We start from the raw sequence: 23,101 nt of genomic DNA, 5'->3' as shown, positions 1-23,101 counted from the left end.
GTAAGTGTGCTGCCTGCCAGCCCTGGGCTCAGTCTTTCACATCCTGATTCTCAGCCCAACCAACCAAAAATATTACATTTCATCAGTAAAACTGCAGTTCCCCTGGGCTGGTGGGGAGATGCGGAACTTTGAGCACAAATGATTTTGATTCTGAGGTTATGGTTATCTCTCCCTTGGGGGTTGCAGATTGAGATCAGAATCTCTGAAGAAAGAAAGGAGTTGTTTATTTGTGGCGTTGGGAATTGAACCCAGAGCCTCCCAGATGCTAAGCTCACACTACCTCAAGATACGACCCCCCCCAGGAGGGAAATTCTTCCATTTATCAGTGAAGGACATTTATCAAAAAGGGATTGGAAACACTGGCCTCACACCATGTTACCTCCCTTCTTCATTTGTTTTTCTCTTTGATAGGTCAAGATCTCAACCAGTGTCTTTGCCCTAATTCTTCTAAAAATACTTACTGCTTCAGGCAGCCTCCGTTCTGCTTCTCTTCATCTTTCACTTTCCTCTAGCACTGTACCCCAAATGCAGAGAAAGCCTGCCCTGTTCCAGGGCAGAATGGATATCTGTTATTTTATTTCACTTATAATGCCAGTGACCGATTTGCATTAAATTGTCTTATTCCATTATTCCCTCATTATTCAATTGGGCTGCATTTCTAGGACCCAATCATTGCTAAGCACCTATTAAATCCTGCTGTGCTTGCAACGATGGTCCCTTTCAGCAGCATGCTCTGGACGTACTGGCCACCAGGACTCAGGGCTGATTCAGTGCTGAACAAGATAAACACTGTCCCTGCCCACATTTGGTGTCCAGGCTGCCTTCTAAGAAATGACCAGTTTGGGGCCAAAGGCCAGACATACAACAGTGGCCATACAAGCTTGTAAGGCTGACTGTCAATTTTTTAGGAAGTTTGCAGGCTGGTGGTTAAGTACAGTCAGTATTAAAAAGGCAGTCACACAAACTTACAGTTAAATATATTTTTTAAAAGGTGATACACACTCAAAATTCACCCCTTCTTAATTACTTCCCCGTGTTTTACTCTTACCTATACTCTCATGTTATTTCCATCTGGAGGTAGAAATCCTACATAAGAAGCGGTGCCCTGCTGGGATTTCCAAACCTGCAGTCAGTGTCATTAGGCCAGCAGCCTGACATTGGTAGTGGTGGGAAGGCTGTGGGAAATGCTACAACTATGGCTTTTACCCTTTTTCTTCCTGACAGCTGATAAACATTTAGGAGCAAACACTGGATCCAAGTGACAAGACACAAATGAGTAAATCAAGAACATTTGCAGGCTGTGGTGGTGGTACATGCCTATAATCTCAGTGCTTGGGAGGCTAAGCAGATGAATCACAAGTTCAAGGCCAGTGTGGGCAATATAGCAAGTTTAAGGCCCACCTGGACTATATGATGAGAAACTATGTCACAAAAAAGAATATTTGCAGAGAGCAGCTAAAAAAAAGTTGATGGGGTGAGGGAAATGCTGGGGCCAAGTTGCCCATAAGCTTCTCTGGGGCTGAGGATGTAGCTCAGTGGTAAAGCATTTGCCTAGTATGTACCAAAGCCCTGGGTTCAATCCCCAGTATCACAGAAATAAGAAAATTATGTCTGGCTTCAATATGTTAATATTGAATTGTTTTTGGAAGGAAAGAAAAGGCTTTAAAAAAGTAATAGTTGTTTTGAAATGTAATTTCCATATGTACACATTTACCTTTTCTTTTCTTTTTAAGTATCAGATAGTGCTTAGCTACATCTCAAGCCTTTTTTAAAAATTTTGTTTTGAAATAGAGTCTCACTAAATTGCCCCAGCTGGCCTTGAACTCATGATCCTTCTGCCTCAGCTTCTGAAGTAGCTGGGATGATAGGCTCATGTCTCTGTTCCTGACTCCAGTCACCTATTTAAAGCATACAATTCTAATGTGTAAAATTCCATTTTTTCAGCATATTTACAGAGTTGTGCCACCATCAGTACAGTCTGCTTTAGAACATTTCATCCCTGAAAGAACACTGGTACCCACTAGCAGTCACTCCCTGCTTGCCCCCCCAAGTTCCATTCCCTCCTACTCCTGTGCAACCCCTGATTACTTTCTGCCTCTCTAGATGTCAGGCTATTTTGTAAAGTTGACACAGAAGTCAGAAGTTGCACGTGTTCATCTTAGAGTGTGTTTCTCAGGTTGCATGCCCCGTGCCAGCTCCAAAATTTACCCAGTACTTTCAGTATGAGCTCAATAAATTTGTCTCTGGGTCGTGGATGACTCACCTCCTCCCAGTGGGTCGACTGGTTCCTCTGGGAAAGATCAAGAAGTCCCTACAGAGGGCCAGGGATTTAGCTCAGTGGTTCTGCTGCCTGCCTTGCAAGCACAAGGTCCCGAGTTCGATCCCGGTACCAAAAAACCCCCATAGAGTCCCTACAGGTCACCTGAGCTGTCACTGGAGCTGGCCCCAGGCTGCAGGTGTAAGGTGCAGTGTTGGCGGGCAGGGAATTCAGAGAAGCAGTTGCCAGGGGTTACTCAGGTGAACAGGGGTCTGAGTGTGGAGTCAGCCCCAGGAAAAGTCAGCTGGTGAGAAGGTCTCACTCTGCTGTTCAGCAATGCGTAACAAATGGCCACTTATGCACTATAACCTGAGGGCACAGTGAAGGCCCCACCTGTCCCAAGACCTTAGTGTCACCTGTCTACCACAGCATCTGAAATTCCTATCATTCCTGTGAATGACACCATCATGCCCAGGGGGTACAGGTGATATTCTCGGGGTGAGGGTTTGTGTGCCACGAAGTGATCTGGCTGCCTCAGGTCAGGCAGATATTTCTTTGCAGAGCAGGTAGAATCTCTCGTGGGATGGGACACTGGAGACAGGCCATTTGGAGTAAGGCAGTGAGCAGTACTGATAGTTCTAGATTATGAAGGTAGGTGGTGGCTTTGAGGATAGGTGACCTAGAGGAAAAGCTGGGAAAGAAAGGACATAGAAGACCACTGAAGAGAGCTTGAGAGGCCTCAATATTTGAGGAAAAAATCTAGGGAGTTTTCTCCAATCTGGTTCCTTCAGCTACTATTTTTTCTCCCCTCTATTTGCACCGTCTTCTTCTTCTCCATCTTTCTCTCTTCCCATCCCACACTATAAATAATTGCAAGTCTTTGTTCTTTGCCTCGGAGTAGCTTCTTCAGCTGTTGCTAATTTCTGAACTGAATAAAGCATCTCTTAAAATCCACAAAAGAAATTGATTGATATGTGTGTGTTTTTTAAAAGAAGCTTGACTGTATTAGGGAAAAAAAAAATCTCCCTTGCAAAAGAAAGAATGTGGAGTTATCAAATAGCTATTTGTCCTTGCATGCTCAGATTCAGTGACCCAGCTTTGCTGTGGCAGAGGTGAGACCAGCCAGCACAGAGCAGATGTAGTGCTACTGCCTTGGACCACTCTGAGGCTGGCCTTCCTCCTCCCTCCTTGTGCTCCAGGAAACAGAATTTCCTAACCACTTCTCTTGGAAGCTCTTCAGGCCTGGGAGGACTAGTTTCTTAGCAATAATCACGGTTTTCAAGGCAGTATGGAAAGCAGTTCTCGAAGGCAGGACTGCCGAGGAATGGCATCTGCTCTGTCGCTGATGGGAAGAAAAGCTAGCAGTACATATGGTTTGCTTTTGAGGCCAAATGAATTGGAGGGGGCTTTTGTATAGACGCTGACTCACTGAGGGGGAATATGGCCGGAGTTTCTTGTGGCCAGAGAGGGGGCTTGTGACTGGAGAGCTGTTGGTGTGCTAGACTTCCTGGGCTGCTCTCCACCATGGCAGGTTTGTCTGTTAGGCTCCACGGTGAACCTTTTACAAAACCACAGACCTTATATGGATGCCCGCAAGGCCAGATGATGCCTGGTCTCAGGTGATCATGGCTCGGGATGAAGACATCCCGAAGCCCTCCCACCTGAGTCACAAGTTCCCAGAGGGCTTCTGTCTGCATGGTCACCCCTGTCCCCGGGATCCATGTCTCTATATGGGCTGTCATTGACATTCTTGTTTCAAATTGAGGTAAAATATAGGTAACACAAAATGTACCACTTTTAAAGTGTACAGTACAATGGCACTGAGTATTTGCACAATGTTATGCAACCATCAGTACTGTCTAGTATCAGAAATTTTTATCACCCCAACTAGGAACCCTGTACCTGCTAAGCAGTCACTGCCTACATCCTTTTCCCCCAGTTCCTGGCAACCACTGATCTGCTTTCTATCTCTACAGATATGTGTATTCTGGGTATTTCATATAAATGGAATCATACAATATGTGGCCTTTTCTGACCGGATTGTTTCACTTAACATCATGTTTTGATCAACATCAATGTCTCAGTACTTTGTTCTTTTTTTATGACCAAATAATATTCCATTGCATTTTGGTTATCTCTGGTTACTGTTTTGCTCTTCATCTACTCACATGTGCACCTTGGCTCTTTCCTTTTTTTCCACAATGTCTTCTACCCACAGCTTCTTCCTGGGGGTAGTGATACTTCACAGCCTTCTGTGAGGTTCAACTAATAGATAAAGTGAACAAAAGCACTTAACAATTAGTGTCAAAGAATATGTTATTAACCAGGTATTGTGGTGCATCCCTGCAGTCCCAGCACTTTGGGAGGCTGAGGCAGGAGGATTGCAAGTTTGAGCCCAGCCTGTGCCACTTACTATGTTAGTAACATGCTATTAAAATATAAAGTAAAAAAGGCCTGGGGATGAGGCTCAGTGCAAAGGCTCTGAATTCAATCCCTGTCTTAGTCATTTTCTCATTGCTGAGACATAAAATCTGATACCCACATATTAGAAGAGGAGAGATTTATTTTGGCTCATAGTTTCAGAAGGTTCAGTCCATGGTTGGTAGGCTCCAAGAGAGAAAGGACATGGTAGAGGGTAGAGCAGAGGACAGCTGCTCACATCATGGCATCCAGGAAGCAGAGGAGAAGGAGGGAGCTGAGAAGCAAGTTGCACCTTTCCAGGTCACGTCCCCCAGCGACCACCTCTAACCAGGCCCCACCTTCCAGGGGGACACTCAGCCCCTGAATTCACAAGTTCATAAAAACACCCGAGTACAGCGCCTCCATAATCCAATCACCTGCCTGAAGCCCAACCTCAGAACCCAGGAGGCTGTGAGAGAACATTTCAAATCTAAACTATAACAATCCCCATTACCGAAAAAGAAAAATGCGTTGTTATTATTATGCAATCATTATAAACATTGTATGATCATTACGATTATGTGACTTCTACTTAACCTCTCCTTTTTTGCTGTACCGTCCCATTTGTTTCACAAATACCTTAAATGCAATCAAGGTTTGTAGCAGCAGAGACAGAAGATGCCTGGAGTATGCACTTTCATTAATTTCATACCCCACTGGTTTCAAACTGGAGCCTGTGAACTCATAGGGTGCTACTATACTGTTACAAGGAGTTACTAACTGCATCTGCAGGGCACAACTCTGCTGTTCAGAGGCTACTCTTTCTCTTTCACATGTACGGGCACAACTGTTTCTCAAATATGTGTAGTTGCTATTGGGATAAAATGTGTGTAGTTGCCATTGCCTAAAAGGCTTTTATTATCATGTCTTCTCAATCTACAATACTCCGAAGACCACTCTTCTCCTGTGGAGATCTTCGTTTTTGAGAAGATTAGAAACCACCAACATACAGCAATTTAAGGAACCCGAACAATTCAACTCAGTATGGAAGTGAAATCATTAACAAGAATGTATTAAGCATCTACCATGTGTTTGGCATCTGGATAGGGGAGTAGGATATGAATAAACAGAAGGTAGTTTTCATCCTATACACCCTATAACTGGGAAGACCAGTCATGGGCCAGTCCGATAGTAAAGAATAGGAGATCAACTGGAAAATTAGTCCTGTGGATTACAAATGAAATTAATATGACCTGATGTCATCAGGAAAGGCTTCAAGGAAGAGTGTGAAAGGATAGACAAGGTTGGGAAGGGGCTGAAGGCTCTCGGTAAGTAGAGGCAGGAATGAACAAGGAGTATGGGAGTGTAAAGGTTGATCTGCCTGGAGTCAAGGGTCTGATTTGGAAGACGTGTTCAATTTCCATGGGCAGGGGATAAGAGGGTGGAGCATCAGAGTTGCAAGGGTGATTGATGGACAGTCAAAGCCACTAGAACAGAAGAGGGCTAAATGATGGCTATGTTCCATGTACCTCAGCTTGGCTAAAGTAGAGAGCTTGGAGCCAAGAATAGGTACAGGGGACTTGGGGAGGTTCCTTCCAGGTACAGTCATTACATTACAGGGGCTCCACCAGGGATAGAACAAGGATCTATACTTAGAGTGGCCTCTTATGATAAGACCTCCCTGTCTTCCTTCTCTATACCAACAGTCTTCTGCCCCAGACATGCAAATTTTAATAGCCCAGACCTTTGCTCAGTGGCTAGAACTTTTCATTTCCAGGTTCAGGAAAGGGTGTATGCTCTCTGGGAGTTGACAAATGGACCAGGAATTTTGAATGTTGGCTTTATAGATGTTTTCTTGCCCTTAATACTCCTTAAATCAATAGCCTTTCCTGTGGTGAAGTCCACCCTGGCCATGCCTTCTCTCCTCATTTGTTGAGAGCAAAGGGTAGAAAACTAAGTGGCTGGGATGTTTGAAGAGGCGAGTCATTGGTGGATTTATACCTGAGGATGCAAACTCTGGGACAGACTCTGAAATAGTCCCTGACAGCTCACCCTAAATTACTCTGAAGGATGAAGCCATTCCCATCCGGATTGTGTATATTTTTGGGATTCTGAAAAGGACAGTGCTGAAGACACAGGCTGGCTCCATAAGAAGGCATACGAATCCTCCTCAGTGTCTCCTTTTTCCCATCTCTCCTGGGGCACTGACCTGCCTGGTCCCTCAAACAGTGCCAGATGGGGTTGGAGGTGCTGGATCTTGCCCCTCAAGGGCACTGCTCTAAGCTCTTTTTTGACATCCATAGGCTCAAGCCAGTGGCTCTTCATTTGCTAACTAGGGCAGGCCACTCCCAGAACCTCAGCAGGAGGCAGAGCACCTCCCATTCCCTCACAGTTAAGCACTACAAGAGCTCCTTGTTGGCTTCAACTCAGATAAGGAGGGCTGATCATGGTCAAAGTGGATGGCAAGGGAAAGTTTTCTAAAAAATCTCCAGGCAGATGTAACTGAGGAATCAGTGGAACCTTATACAGGCGAGTAGAATGTATGGGAACATCACCATTCAACAGGTGCCCTTTCCCCCTCCTTTTCTGATGAAAGAAACTGAGGTCCAGGAAGAGGAAATGGTCCTTACTGAGATCACAGGTAGAGTGGGAATCAGTCTGGTTCCTAACCAGTGGGTTTTCCTCCATATGTTAGTTTCCATCACTATAACAAAAAATACCAGGAGAAATTATCTTCTATGTGAAAAAGTTCATCTAGTTTATAGTTCTGGAGGCTCCAGTCCAAGACCAAGTGGACCCACCATTTTGGGCTGTTAGTGGAGGTGCTAGGTGGTTATGGGGTAGGAGAGCACATGGCAGAGAAAACTGCTCACCTCATGGTCAAGAAGCAAAAGCAAGAGGAAGAGGCTGAGACCATGTGGTCCCCTTCAAGGGCACAGCCCCAGTGACCTAAGGAGTCCCACTGGGCCCAACCTTCTAACAGTTTCATCATCCAGCAACAACGCTGTCTGCCCCCGGGGGCAAATCCTTTAACACAATGACCTTTGGGACAACATTTGAAATCAAAACTATCGCATTTTACCCCTAGACCCCAAATGTCCATATCACAGAGCAAAAGCTATTCATTTAGTCCATCTCCAAGAGTTCCACAGTCTTAACTTCCCACAAGGCTCAAAAGTCTATCTGAAGTCTCATTTGAAACTCAAGACAAATTCAACTGTGAGCTCCTGTAAAAATGAAAAAGAAAGTTCCATACTTACAAAATACAGAGGCGGGACAGGAACAGCGTAAACAGGAATCGAAGCTACCACTTCCTCACAGGAATCATTTTTCTGTGCATGTCCTGGCACACCCACTTGCCCAGGTGGCTGGCCACGCCTGAATCTCCTACCTCAGAAGGAATAGAAAAATAGTAAGGAGGGATTGACCCAATGCAAGACCAAAGTCCAGCATGTCAAAATTAAATCCTAAACCTCCCTGTCTAGCATCTGGAGCACAATATGGTAGAGCGTGGGCTCCCAAGGACTTGGGCAGCCCCACTGCAGCTTTGCTAGTTGCAGCCCACTTGGGCATTCTCTTGCACTGGCTCTGCTGCGTGCAGCTTTTCTTAATAGGCACTGCACACTGTTGGCACCTCTGCCTTCCTGAGGGTTGCTGTGTACCTTCAGCTTCATTTTCACAGCTCCATACATCACCCTCTTGAAAGGTGCTTGCAGGGATTTGAATCCTACCACAAACTCCCTGACTTTTCAGGCTTTCTTTTGGAATCTTGGTGGAAGCCACCATGATCCCACAACTCTTGCATTCTGCATGACTACTAAACCATCATTACGTGGATGGCGTTAAGATGTGCTCCCAGCATGAGCTGTACCTGAGCCATTTAAACCATGGCTGTAGCAGCCTCAGAACATTTGGCTAACTGAATAAGGGAAATAAATCCCGAGGCAGGGCAAGCACGGCACAGTGGGGCTTTTTTCTGAAACTATTCTCCTCTGGAAAGTCTTTTAAATAAATTTATATTTCTACATCTCTGAGCCTGTAATGGGTGGGGTGTCTTTGCAGATTTCTGAAATGCCCTCCAGGAATCTTTCCTATTGTGCTGATGCAAAGAATTTGGCTTCTTATTGTTGGTGCTAATCTCTTCAGCAACTGCACTCTCCTTGGCAGTATGTTCTGCACTCGTTTTTTTTCTAAGCTGAAAAATTTCCAATCTTTTCACTTTCCTTTTTGCTCTCAATTCTCACTGTAAATTTGGCTAAAACCAGCCAATAATACTCATACTGCCCTCTGAATGTTTTGTTGTCTTGAATTTCCTCCATCAGATAAACTAGTTCTTTACCTTTAAGCTCAGCCTCCCACAAAGTATCAGAGAATGGACAAAACAGTCAAAATTTTTTCTGTGGTATAACAAGGATGGCCTGAAGTCTGATTCCCAAGAGTATTCATGTCTATCTGCAACCTTATCAGCACAGCCTTTATTGCCCACATTTCTGTCAACTCTTAGTCTTTTGAGTCCTTACCAGAATTGCCTGTTAAGTTTTGCTTAGAGCATCTTAAGTTTTCTCTGGCCTTCTCCTCCAAATTATTCCAAACTCCTCCCCTAAAGCCATTCTGAAACTCCTCCACATTGACAGGTCCAACTATGGTCAATGTTCCCACTCTTGATATCTATTTTCAGTTAGCTTTCCTTTGTTATAATAGAATACCTAAAATAATGTTTTATCTGAGAAAAGGTTTATGGCTCAAGAAGCTCATGGTTCTGGAGGGGTTCCAGTTCAAAACTGGATGGATCCATTGCTTCGGGGTTCTGTTAGGGGCTTCTGAATGGCAATGGTGGGAGTGTGTGATAGAGAACACTGTTCAATTTTATGACCAGGAAGCAAAAGCAAGAGAAGGGACTGAGGTCTCATGGTCTTGTTCAAGGCCACACTTCCAGTGACCCTAGGACCTCCCACTAGGCCCCACCTCTGCAAAGTCCTACCACCTCCCAGTAGTGCATGCTGGAGACCACTGGCTGGACCTTGACACTGGACAGATTGGTTGTCCTCATTCTTGTATTAGTGATCCTTGTATAAGCAGGGTGAATAGAAGTTTTGATTTGTCTGGGACCATCCCAGGTCATACCTGTTGTCCCAGAGTAAATTTAATAGTAATCTTTTTTATTTTAATAATGTCCAGGTTTGGATAATAGATCACTCAGTCACCCCAGATACAAGGGACAGACTTAAGTAATCACAAAAAGTATCTTAAGCAAGGGAAAGATTTTATTTCCAGAACCACTAGTGAGTCAGACACAATGGGAACCAAAGTCTTATTTGGTAATACCCCTCACTTACGCTCCTTACTCTTTCTATTCTATGTCTTCAGTTGTTTCCTTTTCTCTCTGCTCAGTCATCTTTTCTTTTAACAGACCTGCCATCAGCTCCTAAGTTGTGCATTTGGCAGTTACTATCATCAGAGGGTCATTGAAATTCTATTACAAGCCCCCCAAAGACCCCAGGAATGAATTTATTGTCCCATTGTGGGCAGGAAGGAAGGTGGTTTCAGAGCCTTTTGGGTCTGTAAGGAAATCATGAGAGAGAAGAGGGAGATTGGGGGAAAAGGAAAAGGCAGTTTTTAGAAAGGGTGCCAATAGTCCATTCAAGGTCCAGCAGAATCAGCATCCAATATTGATTGAATGAGCCCTCAGATAGTTAACCATCTATTTCCTTGTTATTTATGTAACAGGGAAGAGTCTTATTCTCTCTCATTCCCCACAAAGAAATGCCAGTCATCACAGGGTGGGAGACAGAGCTGGCATTAGAACAAGATGAGGAGAAACTTTCCTGCTTGGGAAGGCAGTGTCCCCAAGAGAAGATGCTCCTTCCTGGGATGCATGTCACTTCAAGTGGACATATACTTGTCCCTGGGCCACCACCCTGTGTGCCTGTAAGCATGGCCTGTGTTCCCAGGACCTGAAAGATTTAGGGGCATCAGGCTAAGATGATGGGAACTGAAGTCATGGTAGCTTGGAGCAACCTTCCCTAAGCGTGACCCTGTGGAGAAGGGTCTCATGTCCCCTGTCCCTGACTATAGCTTCCATCCCTGTTGGATGCCCTTTCTCCCTTGGACAAGCTGTACCCCAGACTCCAGGTTTTAATAGAGGCCCTGGTGGCCACAACGGTGAAAATAACAGCAGAGGACATAACCCTCCAGGCACCCCATCAGCTTTTCTGATTTTCTGTCTTTGAGGCAGTCACTAACACTGTTCCAGAGGACTGAGTAGGGCCCTTGGAGTTGTGGAACTTATCACAGAAGACTGAGGTGTCCCCAGAAGAGAAGAAAGGTGAGTGCATCGAACTATATTCAAACTGGAAGCACATTTCCTGTCCCCAAGGTGAAGCAGGACACAATGCTCCAAAGGGTTATTCATTCACTTTTCACGGACTTTTTACTGTAAATTCCTTGAGGAGAGGGCCCCTGTTTGCATGGCAACCCTAGAGCTGGCAACAATACACGCCAAATTCTCAGCAATTACTTGTAGTCCCCCACAGGGCCCTGTTTTTCAGGCTTCCAGCTTGTCTTCTCTTCCTGGAACATCTCTCTCTCGGGCGCTTTGCCTGCCCAACTTCTCCCCATCCTTGGAGACTGTGCTCAGCTGTCACCTCTCCAAGATGCCTCCTCTAATCCCCTGGCTGGGTCAGATGCTCTTTTCCTGGGCTATCTTGAGGCTGGTTATAAGGCTGTCTCCTCCACCATCCAGGGGGTTCTGGAAGGTAACACAGTCCCTGGCATACATGAGAGTATCAATAAATAGTTCTTGAATGGACAAAGATGATTTTGTAAGCTACATCTGCTTCTAGGTGAAGAGAAGATGACTAAGACATTAGTCAAGTCCCTTGAGATTGTTTGAGGCTTACCTTTTTTTTTTTTTAATCTGTAAAGAGGAGATCAAGTGACAAGACCAGTTTATATAAATACTGTATCACACTGTTAGAATCTGTGTAACTCTGAGTTTCCCGGTGAACTGCAGCCACATGTAGGTACAATCCTGATGTGAACCCTGGAATCAGTCCTGTCTTATTCAGGGGGAGGTTGGTAAGTCTGGGTTCTTTATTTACTAAAAAGGGTTTATTGGGTGTCTTGCCCTCAAAGGGTGTCTGATCTGATAGAAGATACAAAGAAGCATAAAATATTGACCCACCAGAGCTGTGAACACAAGCACTACAGGGCTCACAGAGTGGGCAGTTGGCTCTACTGGGGAAAGAGAATATATTGATCAGCCTTCCTGTTACTGGGACAAACTACTTGACACCTTGACTTAAAGAAGGAAATGATTTATTTGCCCATAGTTTCAGAGGTTTCAGTCCATGGTCAGCTGGGTCCAAGACAGAGCCATTGCAGCAGAAGGTCATGATTGAGGAAAGGTGCTCAACTCATGGTCTCTAGGAAGCAGAGCAAGCAAAGAAGGGCCAGAGAGGAAGGGGCCAGGAATCAGACATAGTGCCCAGCGTCATGTTCCCATGACCCATCCAGATACAGCGGAGGTGTGCTTTACTCACCTGCTAGGCATCTGTTCAGCCAGTCAGGTTGACAAGATTTTACTGTCACAGAGAAGCTATGTGAGGCTGACCCAGGACTGGCCTTTGAGTTGGCTCTTGAAGAGAGCATGAGCTTCCTAAGCAGAGGTCAGAAGGAAGGACACATGTGGGTTACAGTACTATAGGGTGAGATTTCAGGTCCTGCTTAGGACAGAGAATATTTGATGTCTCTCTTAACTCTTAAAAACTATACCCCAGCCCCCTTGATAAACACAGAATCTCAGATTTCCCTCAACAATATTTGACACACGGAAAATTTAATATCATGAGTACAAAACAAAGCAAAGTAGTGGGAGAAAGCAATGCTTTGGTTTCAAGCTCCATGTCCTTACCCCCACCCCAATTCCACTGTATCCCCCTGGGGTGCCCCTCTGCTCCACTGTCCTGGAAATCAGCCTATTGGGTTTGAGTAGAGTGGTGCTGAAGGCAAGGCTTACTGCGAGGGAAGCAGCAGGGTACAATTTAGGAGAAATATCTGGTGGCAGGGCAGGCCAGAGAGTGGGGGAGACAGAGCAGCTGTTGCCATCGAAACTTTCTCAGGGCCTGAACATTAGGGTAGGGAGGATGGAAAAGAAGAGATGGCTAAGAGACAGATGGCGGAGGGGAGCACTCTTAATGCTCGCAGTTGAATAAATGTGGGCATCTGGGAGTTCATGCCTTGGTCCAGGCAGTGCCCTTCATTCATTTAACAACATGAATGGTCAGATCTCCTGGGTGCCAGAGACTAGGCTAAGCACTGGGGATACCAACAAGGAATAGTACAGGGAAACTCCCTACTTCCATGGAACTTGCATCCTAGAAGGGGGAAGATGATGGTGGCAAACAGGCAAAACAACATATGAACACAGTCATTTCAAATAGTGATGCATTCCACGAAGACAAGGAAGCAGGGTGATGAGATGGAGAGGGATGGAGGTGGGCGGGTAGGAGGCTGCATCAGCCTGAGCAAGATGGAAGTGACTCTAAGAGTGACAGCTGAGCTGAGCCCTGAGTGATGCTTTAGCAGTGAGCCATGACAAGGTCTGGAGGCCGAGCATCCAAGGCCCCAAGGCAGGAACAGACATTTCATAGGAAAACATTGCTAGAATCTCTGCTGTCATGTTAAAATAAAAGCAACGGATATTCACATTTCTCAGGAAGGAACTCCAAGGAATGTATTCTTGGCCTCTGCGCTTGCTTGCTAACAGTAGGACCTCTGGGTCTGGGATTGTAGGCTCACTCTTCCGTAGATCTTTCTCTCTTTGTTCTGTAAAAGTAAGGAAAGCCACAGCTCCTGAGGTGGTGGAGCTGTCCATGTGCTTAGGGCAGGGCCATAACTCTCTCCTCTACAGTGCTCCTGACATGTAGATTCAGTGTTGGAAGTCGAGGCGGGGCATGTGATGCCTGCAGATTTTCCTGAACTAAAGATGTACGACCTACATGTCCATCAAAGTTTATGAATGCCTGCGTTTAAGACAAGAAAGCTGATACTGAACATGAACTTCACTGGGACCCTCAGCTTTGCCTTTGGTAAGTTTCCAACACTGAAGGGAAGAGGGGTGTGATTAATTTGCACCCTCAGGCTTCTACCAGCTGGCCTCAGTCTCACAGAACACAATAAGGGTTGTGAAATTCCTGACTTCAGGAATCACCACCTCTGTAAGTTGAAAGTAAGGCACGTGCTCAAAAGAATGGAAGGTATTTCTGGTAATGAGACCTAAAAGCAATTTCCCATCATGAAAGGTGAATTGAAGTGAAATTTCTTCTCAACAATGTCCCTGAAGTAATCATAATAATTAGTTTCATATGACTGTTTCTAACAAGGTGCCTAAATGCAAGCCCAAGAGCAACTGAGTAAAAGTGAAGCAATTTAGCCAAAACAAAGAGTGCAAACATCATATCACCACCCTTAAGTCATGTACTTCCTTCCAGGGGAGAGAGAAGCCTGTCTCACATTTTTCTTGGGATTCATCCCAAATAAGAAAGAGGGTTTAGGGCTGGGGATTTAGCTCAGTGGTTCCGGCACCTGTCTTGCAAGCACAAGGTCCCGAGTTCGATCCCCGATACCAAAACAAAAACAAAAACAAATCTTACCCACCTGTAGTGGGCAAAACAATACCCACCACCCCAAGTGTTCATATCTTAATCCCTGTAACCTGTGATTATGTCACCTTATGTGGTGAAAGAGACTTTGGAGATGTGATTAAACTCAAGATCTTGACCGGGGAGATGATCTTGGATTTTCTGGGTGGGTCCAATATCACCTAAGGGTCCTAAGAGGGAGGCTGAAAGGTCTGAGAGAAGAGCAGTGTGATGACAGAAACTGAAGGTGGAAAAATGGTCTTTAAGATGGAGAAAGGGCCTTGAGCTGAGGAATGCTGTGGCCTTTAGACTCTAAAGGGCAAGGATGTCAATTCTCCCCTAGAGCCACCACGCAGGAACACAGCCCTGCTGATACCTTGTTTTTAACCAATAAGACTCACTGCAGACCTCTGGCTTTCAGAACCATAGTACATCTGTGTTGTTTTCAACCACTAAATATGTGGTGATTTCCTACAATGGCAGAAGGAAACCAAGACACTCACTAAAATGCCCCAACCTTCTGAAAGTGTATGCAAGCCTTATAATGACTCTCAAGGATTGTTCCAGTCCATAGATGCCTACTACTTATTATCAAGTCATTTGAAAGTTAATACTAACATTGCACTGCTGTGGGACGTGCCTCCTAATTTCTCTTGAGCATTTCCCTTGGCTTGGTTAACACAGTACTCATTTATGTCGAACACCGAACAGGGCTTTACCCATCATGGCATTTCCTCACCAAACACTTTTGAATAGATGAACAAAAAAGGAACTGTTTTCCTCGATTTCCTTGTATCTGTCAGGAGAACTATATACTACACAGTGTGCTCAAAGACACTCATATATTTGTTGAACATTTTCCTAAAATCTAAAGCACTCAGACCAGGACTCCATTCTTGCACTGCTTTCAGATTTATGGCTGAAGCCTGGTTTGGGACTGGTTGGTTAAGAAAATGTTGGTAAAAATGTTGGTTAAAATCACTAAAAATGATAATGCATTCTCTAAGCATTTATTTGAAACTTCAAACATGTAAACATGTAGTGGTTCACCAATCTGTTGATGGACTTTGTCTATGATAAGAGTTTCTCTTAATCATTCTTGTATATATAAAATCCAATTTCATCTAAAATGTTCAGTTCTGGTCACTCTACAATAATGTGTTTCCTCAAAATGTTAAATAAATAAGATTATCTTATAATCCAGCAATTTCACTTCTAGGTTATATCCTCAAGGATTGAAAGCTGAGACTCAAATAGAAACTTGTACATCAATGTTCATTGTAGCATTATTCACAATAGTCAAAAGGGGGAAAACACCCAAATGCCCATCAATAGCTGAAGAAGAGATAAACAGAATGTGTGGTATAAAAGATACAATCAAATATTCAGCCATAAAAAGGTATGAGAATTTGTTATATGTTACAACAGGGATGGATCTTTAAAACATTATGCTAAGTAAAATAAGCCAGACACAGGAGGAAGAATATTGTATGACTGTGTCTATATGAAGTCCCAGAACAGGCAAATTCATAGAGACAGAAAGTAGAATAGAGATTACCAGGGCCTGGAGGAGGGAGAAACAGGGAGTTATTGGCTAGTGAGTGCAGAATTTATGCTGTGGATGATGAAATATTTTAGAGACAGATAGTGGTGATGGTTTTACATTTTGATTGCATTAAATGCTACTGAATTTATAAATCCATAAGGCTGGAGATGTAGCTTAGTGGTAGAGCACTTGCCTAGCATGGATGAAGTTCTGGGTTCAATCTCCAATAACAAAAAAAAAAAGTCATAAAAAAACTCATTCAAACCTCTTTTCTGAATCTATTTCAGTGTAATTATCTCAATTTTTTTTGCAAAAAGCTTTTTCATCACAGTGTTGTTTATAACTATAAAATATTCTAAAGAATTTAAAAGTTTGTTGTAGGTAACTGTTAGAAAATTAGTGCATATCCAAATTATGGACTATTAAGAGTCATCAGAAATCATGTTTACTAAAAGATTTTACTAGTATAGGGAAATGCCAATAATATAATGTTAAACCAAAAAAGGTAAAGTATAATATTGTTCTTAGTAGAATTCCTGGGTATGTTAGAAATATGAAATAAAATAAAATACAGTTGGCCCTCTATATCTGAACATTCCACATCCTTGGATTCAACCAACCGTGCCTTAAAAATATTTGAAAGAAAAAAATGAGCCTGTACTGAACATGCAGAGACTTATTCTTGTCATTTTTCTCTGAACAATATTGTATAGCAATTATTTATATGGTATTTACATTGTGTTAGACATTATATGTAATCTACAGGTGATTTAAAGGGCACAGGGAAGATATACAGAGGTTATATGCAAATACAGGAATACCTCAGTTCATGAACTTTAGTCTTTCCAAAATTCTGGTTGCAAACCAAATTGGACAAGAACCAAATCAAATTTTCCCATAAAGTCAACACTGAACTTGACCATTGAATTTAATTTGGTTCTTATTCAACTTGGTTTGTGACCAGAATTATGGAAAGAGCCAAGTTTGTGAACTGAGGTATGACTCTACTATGCCATTTTACATAAGGGACTTGAGGTTTGGATTTTGAAATCTGAGGGGAGTCCTGGAACCATCTCCTGCAGTAAGAGGGACAAATGTACTGGAAAAATTATTCCAAAATAGTAGCCTGAAATGGACCTAGATGGTTGGATAAAAGATAATTTCCCCCACTTTGTTATTTTCTGAAGAAAACTGTATTTTCTTCAGAGAACATGCATTAATTAGTTGGAAGACAAAAATCTAAAACCCAAAAACTTCCATGTGGCAAAGTTCTTGCTTATTTGGGGCTGCCACATCCTCCAGGGTATGAGACTGACTATCTTCTAACAAATGTTACTTTAATCTTAGTCACTGATGTCAAACTAATGTTTTCAAAAAGAGGCATTTGCTTGTTTATGAAAAAGGCAGATCAACGAGCTCAGTGAATGAATGAGAAGATGGAGAGAGAAAAGAACTCCAAGGCTGAGACTCCCATTGGGAAAACCCTTTCCCTCTCCCCCAGCCCCCAAATCAACCTCACTGTAAAAAATTAGGTTCCCAAATCACAGGTTTTCATTTATAGGATCAAAGCAGACATCCAAGCCTCTTGATGGCAAATATAGGTCAAGTTTATTAAATTCAATTTTTGAGGAGAACTCAATCAAGTTGCTCATTAGGATACCATTCAAAGTAGCATTTATTGACATTGATTCAAAATTGTCAAAAAATATTTTAAAATAATTAAAACAAAAGGGATTAGATTTTAAAAGCCTGCCAATGTTTGTTGTACCAGAAAGACACTATAATCAGAGCCTGTCAGGGAGTGGGTGACTGGCTTGTGCTATTCCAAAGAAAATTATTTCAGTATGTGATTGGATCTTTCTGAAACAAAAGCCTCAATTGTGGCACTGCTCTATTCCAAAGCCATCAGTCATTTCCCAGCGCCTGCTGGGCATCCTGGCACCAAGACCTGGCACACAGGACACTGGTCTGACCCATGGCTCTTTCCCTCCCAGCCTCATTGCTCTGGAGCTCTGGGCATTTGCAGTTCCCAGAAGCTCCAGGCTTGTACCTTTGAGTTTTTGTTCTTGCTCCTCCCTCTGTCTGCAATGCTGACTCCCTCCTGTCCCCATGCCCATTTCCACTCATCCTTCAGTCCCTCGTCCATGTATCACTAGCCCTGGGAAGGTTCTCTGCTTTTCCACTCCCAGTGGCTCGGAGCATTTGCCTCTTTTCACCTCCACTGTGTCCTAAGCAAGTGCCTACAAATACCTGAGACACTACTGCACACACTTGTTTTCATGTCCCCTCTTGCCCTTTCATGAGCTCCCTAAAGGTACGTACTGTTTGTGATTCATCTTTATATCCCCTCTGGTCCTGGCACCCAGAAAAGGCCCAAGAAAGCCTTTTCTTGAATGAGTGAGCAAACATAGCATCACAGCTATGCTGATGGCTTCTTTGATGATAGCAAGAATCGACTTAAAAGGGGTTATCACAGCCCCAAAGTCAGGCCATCCTATTTCCAAGTATCAATGACTGTCTCTTCTGCCACCTGCTTCAGTCCCCTAACAAAGTCACCTGAATCATATCAATAGACTCTTCTGCCAAAACCTAGAGGGGTTGAGTGATGCCACGAGGAAGCCAGAAGAAAATTTAGGATTTTCATTATCACCTTGTTTTAAATTCCTACTTGATGTATGTGAATTAAAACGTGGGTACCATTATTAACTCTTATTTAATTCTATGTGCTAAGAAGTTTACATATATTAATTAAATTTGCACATAATTCAAAAAAATAGATACTATTATTATCCCTGTTTGTCATAGGGGGAAACTGAGGCATAGGGTTTAGGAAATTTCCCCAATGTCATAAAGCCAGTGTTTGTTCTAGGATTTGAACTTAGGCAATTTGACCAGAGTCCTGTTTACATTCACTAACTGTGTTGCTTGTAGACATTAGTTGTACACTTTATCTATTAAATAAATACATAGAACGTAATGCCCTAAATTTTTACTGGTGAGAGTGCACAAAAAATTTATACTTCATGGATTTTTTTTTCTATCACTGATTTCCAGGGATTGACATTTTTTTCTGTAAAAGGCTGAGTAGTAAATATTTAGACTGTGTAGGTCAAGAAGCAAAACCAAGGATATTATATAGGTACTTATATAACAAAATAGAAAACAAATTTCCACAAATTTTTATTGATGAAATAAAAATACAATAATTGAACATAATGTTTTGTTATACAGTGCTATTAATGAGAAGAATGGAATTCTTTTTGTGGGATAATATTTCAATTAAGTGGGGTTCAAAGTTAGTGTTCCCTATCATCAGATTGATTGGCTATTCATGAATATTCATGAATGTTCATCTGTAAAACTCTTCTTAATGCATAGACCAAAACCAGATGGTGAGTAGATGGTTTGCTAACCCTTGGATCAGACCACTACTTCCCCAATTAGTGCAAATTCTTCCAAAATATAGCCCAAAATAACTTTCTGACTTTAATTTTGCTATTCTCTGGTACATTCTATTTTCTATCCAACTGGATTACTGGCATTACTTGGATACTACTCCTCAAGGCTTTATGGTCCAATACAACAAAGAGAAATCAAGAAGCTCTGGGGTAGAGTTTTGGTTGTGTCACTTACTAGCTCTATAGCTTTGAGCAAATGATTCTTTAAAAAAAAAAAAAAAACCTCCGTGCCTCAGTTTCCCCATTTGTAATAAGCGGGCAAGCCTCAACTTCCTGTGGGCAAAGATGGAGTCACCAGTGTCCTTGGTGCTCTGCTCTACCTTCTCATATAGGAAACTTGGTCCCTATCAAAGATACTCTCAGTGACTTCTAGGGGTTCCACCTGTACACCTGTACAAGTCTACACCTGCTTGGTGCCACCATTGTCCAAGCAGGGATCACAGACTCTGCTGCTACTGCCATGGGTCTAATGGGTGCCACCACCAATGCTCAAGGCCCCACCCATGACACCAGGGCCCTGCAGTCAGCATGGATTATTCAGGGTCTGTGGCATTCATTTCCCTGAAGGTTGCCAGATACAACTTCCTGAAGTGAGTAGCTCTACCTGTGACAGCTGCAAATATCACCTTTCCATGGGGCGCAGAGGCTAACCAGTCCGGCACAGATGGACTGCATTGTTTACAATCACGCTTCTGTGTGTTATCAGCTGGCTTATCCTGGGCAGTAGATGTCCTTGGTCTGCCCTGGTCCAGTCCAGCAGAATGACATCTGTGGTGCTACTGGTCCCCAGGGGTAACCACTGTGTAAACATACTTTGAATGGCTCCACAATCCTTCATCATAAAAACATAATTTATTTAATCATTTCTCTATTATTAAGCATATATGTTATTTTCAAGTTGTTTGCTTTTAAAATTGCTTCTGTGAACATATTTGTACATGAATCTTCATACCATTCAGTACAAAATGTACACAATAATGATGAAGTGGAATGGCATAACAGACATAGCCCATGAAGTAGTAGGTCAAAGCCTTCCAGCCAAAGGAATTTTAGAAGTACCTACTTTTCTGACAGCTGAATTAAATCAAAACTCCATGTGGCCTTGACACCAGTTATCTGTCAGTTTCCCAAAAGACTGTGACGTGTAAGGGGGATTCAAAGGAAGCAGAGTGGCACATGAACAAAGCTCCTGAAAACTAAGGAGAACTCATGTCTTCCAGAAGGACTCTTCCCATTCCATCATTCAGATAGAAGAAACAAGATATTCCAAGGACTTCCAGTGATGGTCTCACCATCTTTTCTGATGTATTTTAAGTGTCTTGTTATTTAAATTGTTTTAATTACATAAAATAAACTGCAGTCTATTGCATCAGATGGAATGACATCAACTCTGAAATGACTGGAAATTTCATCACAGAATAACCTTGGGATATTTTTTAGTTTTGTTTCCTCTGTAAGCTTTGTGCATTCCAAACGCATTCTTAATTTCTCCAACAGAGGCGATGGTTTATTTGTAATAACAATAATACCACCTTGCACATTATATCACTCGATTCTTGGAACAATACTCTGAAGTACAAATAGCTATTTTTATGATTACAGTTTTATAGATGCAGAAACTAAGGTTCAATAATGTAAAATAATTTCTGGTCTGTTTCCCGATTTCCAGGCAGGCCTGTGGCTAATGGCTGTAATGTAGTGAGCATTTCAGACAGTGATGGTAGAGATTGTGTTTCCTACTATGTCTCTTCCCAAATCCACCTACAGTTTTCCCCTTGTTGGCAGAGAGTACAAACGTTGCATTGCCACTATGCAAGCACCAGACCACCTCCCAAGGTTTCTGATCTTAGTCTCCTCCCCACCTTCTTCAACACCTGTGTAGTGTTCATGACGAAATGTGCTATTGGCTCTGTTTTCCAAAAGGGGAATGATTTCTTGGAGCAAAATTACTGAAGAGCAGGAAAGGAGAGAAGACAGCTGGCCCAGGATAGGAGGAAAGCAGTGGAGCTGTGAATATTAAGAGAAGGACCCATCTTTCAGAGAGATGGGGCTAAGGACGACACACTGCCTGGGTTTGTCTTAACCAGGTTCTGTGATGGCTGGGGGTCCTGCAGTGGTTTGCAGTTTCTGATTCTTCCACCACCCTGGTTCAGGTTTTCTCTCTTACGTGCAAACTTTAGAGGCAGCAAACTAGTTGCCACAGCTAGCCTACAGCCATAATTGAACTTGAGTTATTTGCCAACATTTTAAATCAATACCTAATAACTGAGGTTTTCGAAAATCATATTAGGGTACCGTGGGAGGCTAGCATTCCTGGGTAGCAATAAGTGGCTGCAGTTGAGCAGTGACTGTCACTTTGAATGAGGTGCACCCTCCCTCCAAACCACTGCCACTCTAGCCAGCCTGTTTACTTTATCTCTCTGCCTTGTGTGAATATTGGAGTTTGGAATCTTTGAAGGAAAGAATATGACCCCAAGATGTTGTGAGCATTTAAAGTGAGCAAATCTATAATGTCTGTTGAAAAATAGGCCCAGGTTTCTCCTCCTTCTTTATCAGTCATTAACTATGCAGTTATTCGAATGCTGTGGCCACTGGCTCCTTTGGTATTAGAGAGTAGGCTTTAGAGAGTAGGTATTAGAGAGTAGGCTCACAAGCTTTGTGATGCCAGGGTAGGAAAGCCACAGTCTGAACGAGTGGCCTCCCAAGTGGGGTACACACAGCCCTTGGGGGTTACAATGATCCAGGAAATGGCAAGAAATTTGAGAATCATTTTCTGGAGAACACACAGAAAGATGCTGCAGAGCAAGAGGCAGCTGACATCCTTAGCCCAATCTCAGGGATGCTTAAGATGTGACAATATTCAATGTAGCAGAAGATGTGAGAGACAGGGCTGAAAATGGAGGAGCCATCAGAAGCCTGCATATGGGACAAGTGGGTCTTTTGACTCACGCTGATCCCTGAAGTAAGGCTATCATCCAGTAGAGGTAATGTCAGATTTCATAGTTGAAAAAATTTTAAAAGCCCTCGAGGGAAGAAATCAGAACATTCGAATATTCAGGACATCCCAGTCCCTGAAACCTTCCAGTTAACATGACCTGCTCAGCTACACAGAACTCCTAATTGGCTTTTGGGGGGCTTCATTCTCACAATTCAATGGATAAGGAAGAATCTCTAGGCATATAAAAAGATCCCATAAAAAGAAAGTAATAACAAAAGGGGAGTCAACAACTCTGGAGGGTACTTCTGTTTTGAGGCTGGGTCTTGCTGTTATCCATGCTGGCCTTACACTATGTAGCCTAGGCTACCCTGGAACTTGCAGTGATCTTCCTGCCTCAGCCTCCCGAATGCTGAGATTACAAGCATGTGCCACCATGCCTGGCTAGTTATTTTGAGGAAGAGGACCCAAATCAAAGCAAACCAATCTGCACAGCTCCAATTAATATATTCAGAAAACTCATACAGATTATTTCATTCATAAAGAAAAAAATAGGATGCATGACAAAGAACAACACACTCTTATTCATTAAACTGATTATTAAAATTATAAGAATCAGTGGAAAGTCTGAAAGATTTAAATCATGGTACTCTCCTTGAAAGTAGACCCAAAAGATGAGGGGTTTTTTGGTAAGGTAAGAAAAAAAAATACAAAAGATATAGAGAATAATTATGGGAGGTCCAATATCCAAATGACAGTAAAGAGGATGGGATCAATGAAAGAGAAATTTCCCAAGGCTGCCAGCCAGACATCTGGCCCGAATAGAAAATACAGAGTTGGAATACAAGATCCACTTAGTCACAT

At 42.9% G+C, this 23,101-nt stretch overlaps 1 protein-coding gene and 1 long non-coding RNA gene across 2 annotated transcripts in view; both read left to right on the top strand.

The window, feature by feature from the left end:
• Window positions 1-23,101, top strand: part of Rps6ka5 (ribosomal protein S6 kinase A5) — a 270,771-nt gene that overhangs the window by 65,168 nt on the left and 182,502 nt on the right. The gene's annotated exons all lie outside the window — the stretch shown is intronic.
• LOC147822805 (uncharacterized) lies at window positions 12-15,501 on the top strand. The gene is made up of 2 exons (XR_015445100.1): window positions 12-10,982; window positions 13,569-15,501. It is a non-coding gene; the product is annotated as an uncharacterized LOC147822805 (long non-coding RNA).

The sequence above is a fragment of the Heterocephalus glaber genome, unplaced genomic scaffold (genome assembly GCF_053883595.1).
Source record: "Heterocephalus glaber isolate CG9 unplaced genomic scaffold, H.glaber_assembly_v1.0 deba00001608, whole genome shotgun sequence".
Lineage (NCBI taxonomy): Eukaryota > Metazoa > Chordata > Mammalia > Rodentia > Bathyergidae > Heterocephalus > Heterocephalus glaber.
Note: the sequence above shows the minus strand (reverse complement) of the source record. Positions and strands in the feature narration are given on the sequence as shown.